Source organism: Aulonocara stuartgranti (assembly GCF_965226115.1).
Source record: "Aulonocara stuartgranti genome assembly, chromosome: 20".
NCBI lineage: Eukaryota > Metazoa > Chordata > Actinopteri > Cichliformes > Cichlidae > Aulonocara > Aulonocara stuartgranti.
In genome coordinates this window covers 23699233-23718664 of record NC_138956.1, presented here as the reverse complement: position 1 = coordinate 23718664, position 19432 = coordinate 23699233, and the positions used below count along the sequence as shown (strand labels likewise).

At 42.3% G+C, this 19432-nt stretch overlaps 1 protein-coding gene and 1 long non-coding RNA gene across 2 annotated transcripts in view; one reads left to right on the top strand and one right to left on the bottom strand.

Annotated features, from left to right (window-relative positions):
• LOC309697354 (cadherin-4-like) overlaps nt 1–19432 on the bottom strand; it is a 255100-nt gene that overhangs the window by 219157 nt on the left and 16511 nt on the right. The window lies entirely within an intron of this gene.
• On the top strand, nt 2745–4723 carry LOC309697362. The gene is made up of 3 exons (XR_014273807.1): nt 2745–3024; nt 3108–3248; nt 4296–4723. It is a non-coding gene; the product is annotated as an uncharacterized lncRNA (long non-coding RNA).

Genomic DNA, 19432 nt, shown 5'->3' with positions numbered 1-19432 from the left:
AAAAGAGAAAGAAAAGGAATATGTGTGCGAGTAAAAGACAGATGCTGAGTAACAAGGCAATCAATTTCAGATGTAAAAGAAACCCAAGTCCAATGCTGCAAGGAAATGAGAAAATATCTGAACTAAAAAGCAACTAATGAATGGTGAACCATGTGTTCTCCTATAATCACTCCATCTATCTTGCTCTGCTTGCTGCATATGCTGTATGATATGTATGAATAGCCTGGTGAAAACCAATCAGGTAAAACCTGAGTTGAGACTTGGGTGATGTTTTCGCTTGATAGGCAGCTTTGCAGAAGTACCAATGTTTTTCTTTCGAGAGAGAGGACGAATGGGGAGGAAAGATTAAGTAGATGTGTGGGTATGAACCCAGTACATGTGTGCTTCCTTGCACATGTTTGAGTGTGCTCAAACACCTGCATGAAGAAGTGTGCAGGAGAAGTGAAGGGTTCTGCAAATGAGGGACTATAGAGGCAAGCTTGGACCGAGAGAGACTGCAATGGTGACAGCAGGGAGATAAGAGAGTCACAGAAAACACCAAGCCAGAACAAGTAATGGAAAAAGGAGGGGTTTAGGGAGCAAGAGAGAGAAAGAGAGTGAGTGGGATAAGCATAAATACCCAGGAAATTATGTGGACTGTATAGCCCTGACATACAGTGCAAGAGTTGTGAAGCTGCTGTGAAGTTGCTCCGTCATTGTCAGCTGTAAAGGCTCAGCCAGAGACACCACGGATAGATATTAGAGGTCAAATCTCATCCTACAACACCAACTCTGTAATTGAATCTGAATTAAAACCAGTTCTAAAATAATCCATCCCACAGATCACTGCTGAGTGTGTTACAACGAATGACTGAGCTCTGCGCTGTACAGTACATTAAAACCCTTCATTACCATGAATAAATCGTCTAACAAGATATGAAGTGCCACTCCACATTGAGTTCTTCTCTGTACAAGGAGAGGCAATGTACCCTGGGACATAGAGGGAGATGGGGAAAGGAGGGTGGGAGGAGGCACATAAAGAGAGAAAGTGAGCAAAGCAAGATAGTCCAATCACTGTCAGCGAATATGAATTATTCATGAGTTGTAGTTTTAACACTGTCTGCTCACTCCCCCGCTTTGTCACTATTAAAAATTCACACCAACATCTTCGTAGGCCATTGTTAATTACTCATCACAACAACAAAAGGTCTCAGCCGGAAATTGCCAATGCCAACCTTCATTACAAAGTGTGTGAAGCTTACAGATAGCACTATCAGATCTAATGGGTGGTGGCACATCTTAGTTTTCCTTGACAGAGATTTTGTGCTAGCACATCATAGTAACCTCGGCACCTTGGACAGATCTACTAAACATTCCCCAGCTTGTGTAAAGTAGCCTCCTGTCAATCTGACATTGTTTTTTAAAGGTTTTATGCGCACCTTACTATTGACCCAAAACACAAAGCAGAGAGAGTGAGCACACTGGTAAACTGCGGTACTTGGCATTGGTGGAACTACTATGGGCAGAACAACATTCAAACAGGCCTCAAGAGATATGGAAGAAAGGATTGCAAAGGTTTTCTTGAAAAACTGAAGAGTCAAAGAGCATTCTCTACAGGACCTCACTAAAGTTGAGATGCCAGCAATAAGGATCAATGCTGGAAAAAAATATTGTATTTGGATTAAAGGATCACCTCAGAAATGTCTAAACATGGATTCAGTTCTAAGTAGAATGAGAAGCTGCACTGCCAAAATATGTTTTAGTATTCTCGCTTCAGCTAAAGGAAATATAATGCATTTGAATGACACCTAACAGCAAGACGGTTTGGGATTAAATCTTCTGGATGGCCAAGACCTTAATGTGTGGAGTTTTCATCTTCTCTCTGCTTCTGCTTTCGCAGGTTCGCTGTAGGTATTCTAGCTTTCTCTAACAGTCAAAAGCCTTGTTAAGTTAATTCATGGTTATAACTGCCAATGGATGCGATGTAGATAAGGTGCAGAGAATAAAGTGCTGTGTGTGGCTTGTGGTCTAAAGCACTTTAAGCAGTCAGTAAGCCAAGAAAAGCTCTAAACAAATGCCAAGAACCTTCCACTGACAAGCATTTTCCAGTGTATTACTAGTAAATCTTTGGTTTAATTGCCAGGTGAAATAAATTATGCACAACATACAGTCATAGTGTTACACAGCAAAATCTCTAGTGTTAAATTAACACTGGAGAGTGTCTATATGGGTCCACACCTCTGAGTGTTAAATACAACACTGTTGAGTGTTAAATTAACACTTTTCACAGTGTTATATGTTTAAAAGTAACCTAGTCAGTTTTGAAGATTAACAATGGCTAACACTGAGCAGTGCTGATTTTCTAACACTGGAATATTTCTAACATTTTGAGTTATTTTCCAGTGTTAGAAAATCAGCACTGCTCAGTGTTAGCCATTGTTAATCTTCAAAACTGACTAGGTTACTTTTAAACATATAACACTGTGAAAAGTGTTAATTTAACACTCAACAGTGTTGTATTTAACACTCAGAGGTGTGGACCCATATAGACACTCTCCAGTGTTAATTTAACACTGGAGATTTTGCTGTGTACAAACACGTTAACCAGAGGTTTTAGATCTTTGAATCACAAACTATATTTTCATCCAAGTTCTTCATATGCACTCCAACGTTTACATAAATTAGGTAAAATAAGATGAAAATACTATAAAACTGACAAACATACCAACACATTACAAGTAAATGAGCTGCTCAGCCACTGAATGTCATGCAGTGCATTTTTGTACTGATAGTGTCAGGGTCCCTGTGCCTACCCGGTCGGCTCAGTATGGCTACATATGTTTTTATTTTCTTTTTTTGTTCCTGCTCTCTCCCTTCCCCTCTTTCCCTCCTCCCTCTGCCTGGGCGGAGCTCACCTGGGGGCTCCTGCCCTTGGCCCACGCACCTGGTCGCGATCACGCACCTGTGGCTCATCACGAGAGTGTTCCAGCTCCTTTATAAGATGGCAGCTCTGTGTTTCTCGTCGCTGGACTGTTGACAACCCTCGTCAGTGTAACCCCAGCTCAGTTACCACTAGAGTGTTTTCTCAGCGATTTGTCTTTATAATCCCTTCGTGTCTCTGCGTACAGATTCCCTGGACCAACCCCTGTGTTACCTGAGTGATTGGAGTGTGAAGAGGAGCGTGAGGAGTGGATGGAGTGTGTGTGTGACTTTCGGCGTCTTTCCCGTTCATGTGTGGACCCCCGGAGCCCGGCTTTCCCCTCACCTTTGTAAATAGATTTCATTCATTCATTTCATTTCATTCATTTATTTGTTCATTTCCAGGCACAACAAATACCTATATTGAACATAAAATGCACAAAACAAAAAACAAAAATTGCCTGAAAAAGGAGTGGGACGAAGAAAACTTATTAAATCCCACCCCTATACTAGATCACCTGGTGTATTGTAATAAAGAGTCTTGTGCTTTCAAGACCTAGAGCCTGCGCGTGAGTTCGTTCAGTCCCGCTGTGACAGATAGTAATGCCAGAAGAGGTTTGGACCTCTGCTCAGCAGAAAATTGGCGACGTTTATATAGTATGCACCTCAGAACTGTTTCTGTTCTCATGTAAGTTTTGTCCCATATTGGGGACCCAAATAATATAAAACAAAGCACAGACGCAAAAAATGTATGTCTACTAAAATGGGTAGAATTTCAGTGACTGGGTTTGTGGGGTTTGGTGTTTTTGTTTTTGTTTGTTTGTGGGGGGGTGTTACAGAAAAAAAATTCCCTCCTTTAGTCTATCTGGCAAAATCAGATGGCAGACACAGAAAACACCTGTGCAATGACAACCTTTATTTATTTATTTATTTATTTATTTTTTCACCAGGGAAGAGAACAAAGTTGGCAGGAACAAGATTTCTTGCCCCAAGAAGCAGAAATTTATACCCTTTAATCCTAAACTACTGTAAGCACCAACACAAAGGAAGCACGGACTGTGTGGCTTTTCTCTGCTGGCCCAGCTAACAGGGCTGCAGGGACATGCTGGAAAGTCATGAGGCAGAAAGTGCAGCAATACCTCTTAGAAACACAATCTGTATTTTGTCACACTAAGTTCTGCAAGTGTATCTAGACATGTAAATTTGGATTTGCACAATTGCATGCTAATGTTTAACAGGCTACTAGTGTGGGTACATTTTTCGAGCCAGACACTGACCAAAGTGAGAGAATGTGTAAGTATGTGTGTGTGTTAAGGGGTTGGGGTGGGGATAGATGGTGTAAACACGCCAGCCTACATGGATTGGGCTAATATCCAGTTTGTTCTCTCTTGCCTCAGCTCCACGGTGGCTGCAACGCAATTTCTTCCAATTGACCTCCCTGCCACCGGCACAATCACTCTCCACCGGAGACACAACGGCCCCAGAATACGGAGCAGCCAGGAGCACTAGCTTGACGCTGGAGGAGTCAGCACTGAAAGGAGGCAGGGATTGAACCAACCATGAGGCGGAAATGAGATGAATTAGAGAGCGAGAAGGAGGAGGCACAGGGAGGTGAAAGAGTGAATTTATTCTGTGGTGTAGTGGCAGTGACAAAGCACAAGCATTTAGAGATCAGCTAAGGAGGAAATTAGAAACATTACAGCCAGCCTTGGTTGTTTCCGGGACTTCTTTCTTTTTGGCTTTTACTTGATTCTGTTTGAATGGCATTAATGAAACTGTAAAGCTACTGCACTCAGCAACTAATGAGAACAAATACATTAAATGTACCTGTTGGTTAAAAACCTATAGGTGAATGAGCATTATGACAATTTTAGAAGAGCTGGATTCACTTAGTATACAAATGTCTGCAAGTATCATTGCAATAACACAAACATGAGGGATTCACCAAAAGGCCAAGAACTAGATTTATGAGAGCAATAGCCCAGCCAAAGGCTAAAAGGCTTTATAACAGCAAAGGATTTCCAATAAAAGTGAGGTTGGAGCCCTCTAAGAGCAGCACTCTCAAGTAATAGGATTAGTAGAAGTCAAGAGCACGGCCATCTTAACTCTTTCTACTATAGAAATCGCTGAGAAGCATCTCTGCCACAACCAACGCAGCTTTGCTGATGGTGCAAGAAAACCCGCAATTCTGCTCCATGACACAGCAATCTGGCCCTCTGAACTCAAACACACAGATGTTGTACACATGTTGTTAGCCATGCAGAACAACAAGATGTGACTGCTCGGTTTTTGTAGTACTAGCCTGGATTGCGTCCAAGAGACCGGGGAGGAAGTAATGGACTAGAGTTCAAAATGTGTAAAGACATTGTAAAAAAAAATTAGCAGGGTGCAAAGTTTCCATTCTCACTCCATTCAACACAAACTGCTGACTCTGAAGTGCCCCCCCAGCTGACACCACCCCCGACCCCACACATTTCCACCTCACCCATGGCAGCTCTCTGGAACCTGTTCGTCTCTCTCTCTCTTTTTTTTTTCGTTAAATAAAATTAGCGCAATGCATCACTGGGTTCATTTTTCCCACTGAAAATCACTTGGTAATCGCCTCTGCACATGAAAGGAAGGCACCAGGGCACCTGAAGGTCGAACACATCTCTTCGCTCACCATGCACTTTCCTTTTTCAAACACGGGAGTAAAATCATTGAATTTTTTTGTCCATCTCCTCCTGCTGTATCACCCCAAACCTCCCCCATCCTCTTCCCACCCCTGCCCCCAGCAGACTTATTCCAGCATTCTTTATTTCTTTCAGTCTGGGTCTCGTTGCTGCTCAGCTGAATTTTTAAGTGTGGGCAGAGTGTTTGGCTCTCCATTAATTAAGTGAGCCAGCAGATGACTAGGGCATCCTCACTGTTCTACTGTTAAAGTCTATGCGACTGTGGAAGCATGTTAGCATGCATTGGTGCACATAGGTTTGTCTGTCCACACGTGTCTGCGTATAAATCAGGAACTCTGCTTTCTTCTCTTTGTCCCATGACTATGCTTAAATGAAGCCTGCTTCTTTTCTCACACTCCCTAATGGGTTGATGGGCTTGCAGTTCTTAGATCTGGCTGTCTAAATCACCATTCAACAGTGTCTGTGTACCACTGCAAGAGTACCCCTTGGCTTTCTGGGAGACTTCACAGTGCTGACTGCTCTCTGTTTCTTTCCCCTACAGAGACAAACTCTGCTGCGGAAGCGGTAACCACCGCTGGGAAATGAGCTGCAGGAAGAAAAGCGTGGAAGAGCAAAGAGTGATAGAATTGGGCAGAGATTTAATTCACCTCTGAGGAGATGGCAGCTTAATGTACATAAAAGCACTATATGGAGAGGAATGAGGGAGGAAAAGCAGCTGTTACAAGGGGGGATCATTGTGGCGGTTTCAAAGCTAAGCAGCAGAGACATAATATAAGATAATTCAATACATTGCTAACCTAACATAAATGTACAGCCTCTAAGCAAAAGATGGCACACTCTGCCTTATTGTTTGCTGTTGCTGCAGGGGTCATAGCAGCAGATTTCATGTGACAGAAAGAAATAAGGAGATGAAAGTAAGGCAATTCGATCTGTGCTTTGTTAGAGCGATTATTTAGAAACTCAAAACAAAAGGCTTTGCTGAACACCATCTGTTGTATAATCTTCAACCCTGAGGCCAAGCGCTTTTCAATCAAAAAGTGCAACATAAAGGTGACATTTATGTCACGTGTCGCCATATATAACTTCACTCTTTTGGCTTAATTAACCAAAAACAATACAGCTTTCTACAGGTGATCATTCTACAGGTGAGAAACATTGTTTAGTTAAACACATTAAAGCAAATATACAGTTACTAAACTAGGACATCTCTTTCTATACATGTTTCCATCAAGTTACAGAGCAGTGAGTTACAGCAGTCAGACATTTACAAAGGTTTTATGCCTTTCATTATTTTTAAACAGAGCAATTAACAAAAAAAAAAAAAAGGTATGGATACTCCTGCTCCACAATTAGCAATGTAGCTTGCCATCACCAGTGTGTGAATGTGTGTGTGAATGGGTGAATGACTGAATGTAGTGTGAAGCGCTTTGGGGTCCTTAGGGACTAGAAAAGCGCTATACAAATGCAGGCCATTTACCATTTATTTTACAATTAGAGGTCTTACTCTTTCTCAACTCCACTCACAGGACGAGGCACACCTCTTTCCTTTGCACTGTTTAGGGACCTGTAGTTTCCAGTAGGAAGTTTTTTACAGAAAAAAGTAAGCTAACTTTACCTTTGAGTCACACTGCTTGTAAATATAGCCAGAATGGCAGCACAGGAGTATTTTAAACACATGTGTCTGTGTGTTTGTGTCCATTTGGTGATTTAGTCATATGTCTGTCAATCTAGTCCTTAATGCAATGCCCAAATGGAGCTAATTGCTAACAGGCTAGTCTACCCTTGCCACCTAATGTCCTAACGTCTCTATTGACTGTCTCCTCCCTCTTTATGATGGCTACATCGAGTCAGGTATCATCCACACGATGCAGACAGCTAGCCACTGTCCCCATCTATTTGATTCCAAAGTGTCAGATCTGGGGCATGCTATGACACTCTGGGCTGGCTTTCTGTCCACCCTCACACACTAACACTTTGTTCACTGTCACACTCCACCAGGACGTGCTAAGAAAACAAAACTAAGGCTGTTCAGTCACTGCTCACCCAATGTGAAAACAGACACACGTATGTAGAAACAAATATATACGCTTTCATATATGGTGAAGCACACACAAATATCCTTCCTTCCAAGTATTCAGCGGAAATATAGTGTGTCAGCTATTGCTGAGTGGGAGAGGCGAAGGGGAAAAAAGGTGGTAAAAAGACAGAAAATAAGCTCAGACAAAGAACTGAATATGTAGGAGAGAATTCATAACGAAAGCAGGATGAAAGATGCCTGGCAACATGAAGGAATATAAAGAACAAGAACAGAGTGAGCGCTCAGAAATAGACAGAGACAGAACGATAGACAAGCAGAGCAGAAGAAAGGGAAAAATGTACAAAAAAGCTGAGCATCGGTGTTTGCTGGTCCATTTGGCATTCTTCTCGCTGTCCTGTCTGTGTCTTGTCCAGCTTCTCAACTGTGCAGCTAAGCTATTCAAAAGCCTCTCACATAGCCTTTCGAATTGGGCTCCAAAATTTTCTTCACTTCCTCCCACTGCATCTTACTCTCGCTGTCTCTGAGACTCTTAACCCCCTACAACCACCTCAGCTCCTCAGTGTGTCCCTGTCAAACAAAACTTTTGACACAGGGGAAAGTTTCTATATGTGTAACTGCTTTATATCCCCTCCCTTCTCCTTACCTTCAGTACCTCATCACAGTGATGTCTACCTCTCTAAAGTCTGTATAACAACTACATATCAATTTGCATATGATGGAATATATGAAAAATGTCTAATACTGTTGGCTTTACTAAATGCTAATCATTCAAAATACAGTATTCCTGTCCACCCATTATCTCTCAATCCCACTATAAACCATCTAACAACAACTAATGAAGTCAGGAAAGAACACTCCTGTGTTATTAAAGGAATGGGGTGAGTTTAATTAAACAATGCTAATGAGCAACTAATTAAAAGCTTTCCGATCAAAACAAGCCAGTAATTACCTGGAGCAGAGATGGATAATGAGCACACTACAATCACTGGCAGACAGGCAAACCCATGGAGACCTGAGTAGATCAATTCCCTTAGTATTAATGACCGCTCTTTTTTTCTCTGTCTTCTTTTCCACCATGTCTTCTCTGCTCCAGCTCTTTCAATATGTCAGTCCATAGAGAGGATGAGTGAGGGCTGACATGGAGCTTAGAAAGGAGCTCTTGAGGAAATACTGTAGCTTGAGTGTTGACAGATACATCAAACATGCTTTTTATGCCAATGGCACTCACTCACTCACTCACTCTCTCTCTCTCTCTCTCTCTCTCTCTCTCTCTCTCACACACACACACACACACACACACACACACACACACACACACACACACACACACACACACACACACTTCTTCTTCTATTGATCCTAATCTCCTGCTCTTCTTCTCTAGTGGTTTCACTGGTCTCTGATTTTCTCTCTGAATGGCAATTAGCTGTGTGGGGGGAAACCTCCTGGAGTAATTCTCTACAGTGACACAACAGTCTTTACTTCATGCTCATGCTAGCAGGTAAGAGTCTTTGCCTAGGTTCCCTTCTGGAACGTAGAAAAATACATGATATGGCTGATAAGGTCACTGCCACAGACATTGGAAAGGTCACTACATCTAAACCACAATAATGCCACAGGAAATGCATACCTTGTACTATACCCCATCTAGGACAACCTGTAAGTAAGAGGGGAGAAAGCAAGTAGGGATGTCAGGTAAGAGGAAAAAAGACCAGGAATGATACTGCATGACAATGAAATTCTACTGACAGACAAAGAAGCCCAGAGGCCTGTTTGACAAGACAGGAAGACAGGAGATAGGGATGAAAAGAAGAAGGGAGTGAGATGGGAAGACGAAAGAGAAAGGAAGTGATGAGAATGCAGTTGGACACGGAAATATGATGAATGGCCAGAAAGAATAAGGCAGGACAAGTGGGAAATGCAGAGATAGATTCAGCGACAGGGAAGAAAGAGAGACAAATAGATGGATAGATAGCAATGCCCTCTCGGCATTTTTCTTCCTTTTGATCCTCTCCTCACAACTAAAAAGATTATCAGTTTCTCAGAAATGCCTCAGTCAACAGGGAAAATTCTGCATCATCTGTTTCTTCTTGTCTCTCTTTCCTCTCAAGCAACTAAACTCAAGGTATTTTCTTACACTACTGTAGACTGCAACAAACATGTGGGGACAGGTGTATGTGACAATACTTATATTTCATGCTAAGGAATATTACAGCAAATATAACTGAATGAAACAGAAGATTTTAATGGAAAGATCAGCCATGTCCTGTGCAAAACATACAGACTTCATTGCCTTATCCTGCTTGCCCTCTTCATTCTGGATCCATGTAGCATTTAACCACATGGATAGAAATCTGTATAATAAACAGCAAAAATGTACTTTATGGATGAACTCTATAAACAATCCAAGGTCCAAATAGAGGTCCATCTTCTTTAAGTAGCACTAAAAGTTTTCCATTATAGAGCAACTGGTTTATTACTGGTGAAATTTAAAAAATCCAAAACGGCTCCCTTTAGGGGTCACCACAGTCATCTATAAGTCATCTGTCTCTGTCTCGGCCTATCCCTAGCATCCTCATCTCTCGCACCAACCCTCTGCATGTCCTCCTTCACTACATCCATAAATCTTTTCTGCGGTCTTTTCCTCCTCCTGGCAGCTCCATCTTCAACATCCTTTCTCCAAGATATTCCCTATCCCTCCACTGCACGTCCAAACCTCAGCCTTGCCTCTCTAACTTTGTCTCCAAATCATTCAACCTGAGCTGTCCATCCAATATACTAATCTTGTCCATGATGGTCATTCCCAATGAAAATCTTAGCATTTTCAACTCTGCCACCTCCAGCTCTGGTTCCAGCTATATTCAGAATATCATGCATGATATTCTGAATTCTACAATGAGTAGTTAATCAGCAGCTTCCCTGAACCATCATGTGCTTTTGTACCAATGCCAGTACGGATGTGGAGGGAGATACTTGTCCAGTCTAGAGGTTGATTAAATTCTTTTATAGGAAGTAAATTGACAATCATATCATTTATCATAACTTCATGTTAAAACTAGACACGAAAACAAGTACATGTGCTGTAAGTGGTTTGTCCTTCCTGTTACGACCCGTCTAGGGCCAGGCCATAACATGAGCGAGGCACTCGCTTCCCCCCCAAGACCCAAGCAGTCACACGCAACAAATCCGTTAGATGTGAAGTGATTTATTTACAAGGTGAATAAAGAGAACCAAAACGGGAGTGTCAACACTTCAGGGTGAGCCAAGGCCAAAACAATAAACAAAACAAACCTACACAAATCCCGCACCCCTGACCTCACCAAAATAAAGTCAAAATAAAGACAGAGTCTGACCTCCTTAACCAACTCAAAAACAGGAGAAAACGGGTGATCAAAATAAACGGCAGCTCACCCCTACCCACTCCACTTCCACAATTTTCGCACGTATACTGCAGCCAGCGGCTACCACAGGACTACTGCTGGGTGATGAGGAGAGACGCGAGGACCTCTCCCACTGTAGCGCTCCAGCCTCCTTTTATTGGGCGGGTCCTCCAGCTGGATCCAATCACGCCGGGGCAGTAAGTCCATGCACCAATCGGAACAGGGCCCTGGCACAGCTAAATTAACATAGAAAAAACACAACACCTGCACAAACAAACACATGGACATACAAGTTCGTAACACCCCCTTCCATAAGATTTAAACAATCCTCCTATTGTTTAATTCCTAAACTACAAAATTGCTCTCGACAGGGCGTCCGCGATGACATTTTCCGTCCCTTTCTTATGCTTGATCTGCAGGTTGAAGTCTTGCAAAAGAAGGGACCAACGCATAAGTCTCTGATTTGAGTTTTGCATCTGGGAGAGAAAAACCAATGGGTTATGGTCAGTGAACACTTGAACAGGGATAGAGCTGGATCCGATATACACCTCGAAATGCTGTAGGGCTAACAACAAGGCAAGGGCTTCCTTTTCAATGGTACTGTAGTTCATCTGATGTTTGTTGAATTTTTTTGAGAAGTAACAAATTGGGCGATCCACGCCGCAATGGTCTTCCTGCATAAGGACAGCTCCTGCACCAACCGCACTAGCGTCAACCTCGAGCTTGAAAGGGGACATGAAATTCGGGGCCGTAAGAACAGGGGAACTGCACAGTAATGCTTTCGCAGACTCGAAAGCAGTCTGACAAACAGGCGTCCACACAAAAGGCTTCTTCGGACTGATCAAATCGGTGAGAGGAACGACGACAGTGGCAAAGTTCTTACAAAACCCTCTATAATAACCACACATTCCTAGAAATCGACGCAGCGCCCTTCTCGTTTGTGGGACTGGAAACTCAACGATCGCCTGTATTTTCGCGGTCACCGGCAGTATCTGTCCCTGACCCACCTGTTTTCCCAGATATGTGACGGTGGCTCTGCCAAATTCACATTTGGCTAGGTTCAACGTAAGCGAGGCCTCCTGAAAACGGCTGAAAACAAGAGAGAGTGTTTGTAAGTGGTCAGACCAGGTGGATGAGTAAATGACAACATCGTCCAGGTAGGCATCGCAGTTATTCACGCCCGCCAGTACTTTGGCCATAAGGCGCTGGAAAGTAGCGGGTGCATTACGCAACCCAAACGGCATAACCGTATACTGGAGAAAATGGTCCGGTGTAACAAAAGCAGATATTTCAGAGGCTCGGGGAGTTAAAGGTACTTGCCAGTAACCTTTTAACAAATCAAGTTTGGTTACAAACGATGCCGATCCCACTCTATCAATACAATCCTCCATTCTAGGAAGAGGAAATGAATCAGGTTTGGTAACAGTGTTAACTTTCCTGTAATCATTACAAAACCGAGGAGTGTTGTCGGATTTTGGTACTAGCACACACGGCGAACTCCATGCGCTGGCGCTCGGAAAGGCTAAACCGTGTTCTAGGAGATAGTCAATTTCCTTCTGCATTATCGCCCTTTTCACTGGGTTCACTCGGTAAGCATGCTGCTTAATCGGCTTATGTCCTTCCACATCAATATCGTGGCACAGGACCGCAGTTTGACGAGGGTGATCAGAAAAAAGTGATAAGTTGTTTTCTATCAGCTCAGTGATGTCAGCTCGAGCGGGTTCAGACAGGTGGACTAAATATGTGTCTAAATCATTTAAGATCTCCGAATTTTTCAACCGGCCGCTACCCAGCGCTTCACTTTTCTGGAGTAGCCCGTCATCAGAGGGTTCATAGGGAGAAACAGTACTAGCAGCGCACACTGGAGACGGCGCACCCGAAGGACTCCTCGAGTGAAACGATTTTAACAGATTAATATGACAAACCCTAGACTTTCTCCGGCGGTCTGGGGTCTGGATCACATAGTTGTTGGCACTGAGTTTTTGTTCCACCACATATGGGCCAGCGAACTGAGCTGATAAGCTGGACCCTACCACAGGCAACAACACCAACACTTTCTCTCCCGGCTGAAAACTTCTGCAAACAGCTTTTTTATCATAGCGAGTTTTCATTTTAGCTTGCGTATGTGACAGATTCTCTCGAGCTAACTGACATGCAAGGTGAAGCTTGCATGTCAGAACCAAAACGGGAGTGTCAACACTTCAGGGTGAGCCAAGGCCAAAACAATAAACAAAACAAACCTACACAAATCCCGCACCCCTGACCTCACCAAAATAAAGTCAAAATAAAGACAGAGTCTGACCTCCTTAACCAACTCAAAAACAGGAGAAAACGGGTGATCAAAATAAACGGCAGCTCACCCCTACCCACTCCACTTCCACAATCACGCCGGGGCAGTAAGTCCATGCACCAATCGGAACAGGGCCCTGGCACAGCTAAATTAACATAGAAAAAACACAACACCTGCACAAACAAACACATGGACATACAAGTTCGTAACATTCCTCATTGTCTTATATTGGACTTTTCTACCGGTGCTGATGCAACATCTGCTTCACAGCTTTAAAAGGCAAAAAAGGGCAATCTATTCTCAGCTTGTTACAGTGTGGGTTGTAGAGTACACTTTCATTTAACCACGCTCAGCTCAGATTTGAACTGAACAAATAATAATCGTTGTGTCCTTCCCTTCCTTCCATCTCCTCCAAAAGGATGCATGAACAAATTAGGAATGGTTTCAAAAACAGTTCATCAACATGACAGATGTTCACTTGGGCTGATGTGTGGGCAGCAAGCACTTTTCCTTTTCACTGTAGTGTTTTGTTTGTTTTTGTTTGGTTTTTTATACATTTAAACTGGCTACTTTATAAAAAGGCCACCCAAAGTCAAGATCCAAAATTTACAACAAATGCATAAACATGTGTTGTAAAGTTCATCCCCCTCTCAACAGCTAATCATTTTCAATAAAGTCTAATGGAGATTTTCTTGTATGTCACTGTGCTCGCTATATACTGGTGACCCAGATTAGTCCATAAGGGATTTCGAGTGTGGGCCGCAGTCTGCAGGACAAAGCAGCAGATTCCGGTAGACAGCTGCAGCTCAGATCACACTGCATGTATCTACCTCCTCTCTCAACTACTCTCATCTCCTGTCCTCGCTTTTCCACTTTTCTGGTCTTGTGTGCTTAAGGTAGAGGGAAGGCAGATAAGGCGACTTCCTTAGAAATTACCTATCACAGCTTGGCAATGTGTCCGGGCATTTCTGGCTGAGAAATGTTGAATTTGTCAATCCAGTGAATGCTCAAAAGTATTATGCGAGCTCAATTTTAGCTGTTATTTTAAATGAGTCAAGCACTGTAGGTGTATGAATATCAGAGTGCAGGCTGCAGATCTATAAAAGGAAACAAATGTGCTGTAGCTTTTATTCACATTTCTTTACACTTAGATTAACCCAAAGTGAAGACCTTCGCAACCAATGATAAGAGCACATCCGTCAGCAGCAGCAAAAGGAGGCCAGTCTTGTATTAAGGTAAGAATGCCCCCTTCAGCTGTATGACGGTCCGTCTCAGCTACCCACCGCAGTAGATAAATAACTGCTAGCTCTCGCTGGTTGTGCTGTGAGAGAACATCATAAATTCTAATCCAAAAGCACGTCAAGATCGATTGCTCTTATTACCGAATCTGTAGTTATAAAAAACAAAAGTAATTATTGGTAATGCGCATGTATTACTTAACCTACTGCGTGATTATTTATCACGCACTTGCACTTATTTGTGCATTCATGTATTGATTTGATTTGATTTTTTTCCTTAAGCGAATCTTCGGCCTTTAGGGGCCCGCTGTTAGCAAAGCCAATTTCTAAGATGTTCAGAGGCTGCAGTCACTCCTGTCCTGCATAGCCTTTACTTTGGTTGACTAAGTGTTTATAAGGACATCCACTCTGTCGCTGTGTATGCCTGGGAGAGATGTAGCACTGCAGTGTTGCGCTGATGTTTTATGCTCTATCTGGGACGCATCTCTTAGTAACATGCCACAGCCTAACTGGATCACAGATAAAGTGATATGATTGGAACAGATGGTTCGAGGTTCTCTCACTACCACTCAGGTTTCCTGTATAGGCACAGAAAAGACTTCAGAGGACAAACCTGCCATAAGGTGAAAATTGCTTTAGTGTCAGCTGTTAGAATGGAGACATCCATGTGAGTCGCTTAAAGCTTGATGTTTCAAACATCCGATGCACTGCCCAGCTTTAGGTAGTCCTTAATATCTCTCAGCTACCTCAACTTTAGAGTCTGTCGTCCTGTGGTCAGACAGGCTTCAATGCCACCTCTTTTTACTGCTGCTAGTGACAACTGTCTTCACAGTGCTCTAAAGTAGCAGTAGCAGGTGGAGAACCTCCACCTCCACGAATTAGGGGGAAAACAGTATTGTTATTCTGATTAAAGCTTCTATTGTGAGCAACTGGACTGACTGGGAATTGAGATTGCAACTTAGATTTGAGTGCTGGCTGAACAGAGTGGACAGAGTGAATATAACATCTGGTATTACAGAACTCATTGTGATACCTAGGAAAAGGGCTGCGTTATGCACACTGCATCTCTCCAATCAAGAAGACATTCCACTCATCACACAAGTGAAATACAATTCTACATTATTACCCAGCAGCATCCTAAATGTCAAGCCTGATTTGTAAATGATATGCTACCCCTAATTACATTGATATTTTCAGGAGCAAAACAAACCTCTCCTTCACTCTCTCCATTTCTTCCCTTCTACCCCTTTTTTCTCTTTTTTTATATTATAGATTTTACTGCCGTTTTGGGAGAAGAGCAATTCTATTGGTACAGTGAAGATCTAACATTTATGAACTCTCTGATAACAGCTGTCCTTTCACCATCTGGGCCACTAATGTCCTGAAGGTTAGGACAGCCATCTATAAGAATCTGACAGCCACTGTCTAAAAATGAGGAGCGAAAAACACACTGCTCCCTGAACCTGAGCAAAGCAGTAAAGCTCGAGTTGTACTGCAACCAAATGTTAGCTGCTAAATGTTAATGTTTGTTGTTACCCTAACATATACATTACAGCACAGCAACAGTAAGACTAATCCCTCAGGTGAAGGTCCGCAAGGTGTGGAATTCGTCTACAACACTGAAAAGCACGATGATTCAAAAATGAATCCCAAAATCTTGTATCACATCTGATTTATATGCACGCTCAAGTTGCGTGGGGAAACTTTGGCCACATCCTTTACCCTACAGTGTCAAAATGTCAGTGGGAGAGCAGTACTTAAGGACTTTGAGATGATATAGTATTCTGAGAATGTGCAGCAGTGATATATGAGTATACCACAGGGGTTAGGACAGCCTTTGAGCTATGTCAAATGAGTCTTCTGGCTCCAATAGGCAGCATTGCCCCTTAGGGCCAAAGAAAGGGTCATGCTAAGACTTTTCACAGGAAAGATCATTCCAACATCTTAACCCACTGGGTATCACTATCATCATTAGAGATGTTTTCGCAACATAGCCTTGGGACAGAATAAATGAACCTTTAGACAGAATAAATGGCCGGTCTGTAGAATGACTTGCTTTACCACTTTGAGGGCAGAGCTCCATAAGTCCCCGGCTTCCATTAGGAGAGACAATGTGATTCTCTTTTGCAGCCTCCCCATGGCCCTCTCTCAGTGTGAAATGAGTAAAGTCTTCAGGTGCATCCACCAGTGAGACGGACAGACTGCCCTCAGCTACTACTGATCAGACATGGAGACTGACTGAGAAAGTTGGCACAAAAAAAAGATGAAGCGTCTGAAGAGAGAGCGCACTGGGTCTCCAGACGGTCTGAGAAGAGGAGCGTGGGCTAGTCAGTGCTGATCTGAGAATCCCGACAATCAGCCAGAAAACGCAAGGCAGACACAAGCATCCCATTAGCCTTTGAATTTAAATGTCAGTCTCCACTGGCCTAGTTCAGCAGGCTATTCCCCTCTCCCCCCAGAGAACAACAGTGCAAAACTACAAACAAAAGCACAAAAAAATAAGTCAAATGTCATGTGAGACTATTACAATGCAGTACAGGCTTTGTTTCATTTAAGCCTTCTGCTGATCCTGCAAATATGGTCTTAAAGCAACGCTTGCTGTCTAATGAAAAAAAAAGGTCAACAGTAAGCTGTATTGACATATTAAAGTAAGAATAAGCAGAAAGAACTCAAGAAAGAAACATAACATAAAAGAGCCTTTTATTTTTTATCTTCCAAGAACTGATAGGACCTTCACAGTTATTTGTAATGTTTTCATACTAAAACAAACATTTTAAGAACTAAGAATCATGCTTTCAGATAGAGTTTGTAGTTTTTACATGATAAAGATTCAAGGTGTCGACATTTTGGTATTTCTGTACTATGTTCAATTTGGTTGCGGAAGCCTAGGGGCCTGCCCTGAGTATGGCCCTTGATGACTGAGTGCTCTGTGTGACATTTCCTGGTAAAGGCCATGGTCAGCAAAAATATCTCCACAAGGAGTACCGGCACAATTTCTCTATCTCCCTTTACGATATGATAACATTAGCCTCATTTCCTGTTTGAATATCTGGTTTTGCAAAACAATAAAACCTCTTCGCCCCTTCTTGAGAGAAGTGCAGAGCTAAGATCCTCAGCCTTGTATTACTTCTCTTGTAAATTCCATTCTCAGTATCAACTGGTCACTGGCTGTTTCAGACATTATGCATACTTGAGGTTAAATAGACCATTAAAAGAGAAAAAAATCCCCTGACTTAAGTAAACTTCCTTAAAAGTAGCTTTTAAAGATAAATGTCACAGTTGGTCTATTAAGGAGCCATAACAATGGAAACAAATGGACACTCAGGAGGACAGTTTGCAAGCCAACACAGAACTGTGGACCAATTTATACACTCTAAACATGGCAAAAGCAAGCTAACTGGTGCCAAAATACTCACACAGTATGCAACTGGCATGCAAAGCACTCGCTCTCCCTCTCTCTTTCCGCACTAATTGCGTGTGTAGTTTAAGCGGGTATAAGTACACTCCATTGAACAATGGAATTAAGTTAACAACATCTGCATCCTTTCACTGTGACACTCTCCACCTTCCATCTTCACTAGTAGAAAATACTGGTTTCAATTATAATGGCCCAATTATCTCTTTGCTTTGGTTAATATATTATTGTATATACTAAACAATATCATCTCTACTCTCCTTAACTCGTTCATGCATTTGTTAACTAATGACCTATTCTTGAGACAGGTATACTGTTAATAAAGGAAAACATCGGATTAATTAATGATTAGTGTTACCTTGTGTTTTTGCCACGGCAACATATCACTCGCTGAGTTTTCCGCACTCAGAAAAAAACCTTCCATCCCAGTACTGAGTGGCCATACATCGCATAGCATCTTATCTCATCCCATCCCAAACAGCAATTAGCTAACCAGAGCCACCGCAGTCTAAATCACATCCAGCATCTCACTGTGGCCAGAGTTCATCATCCTATTACACACATTCCATGCAACTAACCTCCTTTTTAAGATCTGCTCTCCCGCATGCATACACACTCCACCGAATGGGTATGAGGCTGACCTATTTGCCATCACATGCGTTGCAATGTGAAGATTAAATACGAGCACGACTATGGAATCGAGAACAAATGGCAATTTGCCAATTAAAAAAAAGGAGAAAAAAACCCACCACTGTGGCCACAGTGGTTTAAAATGGTAAATTTAAGCGTAACATTTTCTCTCCATTTCAGCCAAAAACAGTTGCTGTTTAACAGATACAAAACTGGGTGCTAGCATTTTATATTTGCAAAGAAATATTACACTGAATGCTAAAACTGCACTTTAGAAAACAATGCAGTTTTACTGAGTTGTCCTCTGGCTGTTGTTTTAGAAATCAGATTAAGCTGCTGTTATCAATTTTAAATAGATTTAAAGTGCATGATTCAAATTAAATACAGAAATACATACATGGAAAAAAAAACACACTCTTAAGCCCAATTACCCCTGGGAATGAGAAGAGGAAATAATAAACACATAAACACACACACACCGAGAGTCAGCGGCACACACAGAGAGAAAGAGAGACAAACACCAAACTGAGACACATTGAGAATGATAAAAAATGCAGGAAGCTGGTTTAGTAGTGACTGCGATGTCACCAGGGAATTCACACAATTGTTGACTTCCATGTAGAGAGAGACAATGAGTTCAGCTTCATTGACTTCTACAGATGCAGTGAAGCACAGTAATTACCATGGCTCAGACAGAGGAGGCGCTACTACCACAAACACTCAGCACTATGGAAGGCAACACACACACATGCACGCCAACAGAAACACATGTGTTAACCTTAACTGCATTTTTAACTAGTGCGCACAGGCAAACAAGGAAGACGTACAATAAGAAGTCTGAGATTATTCTCCAGTCAAAAGGAGAGAAGAC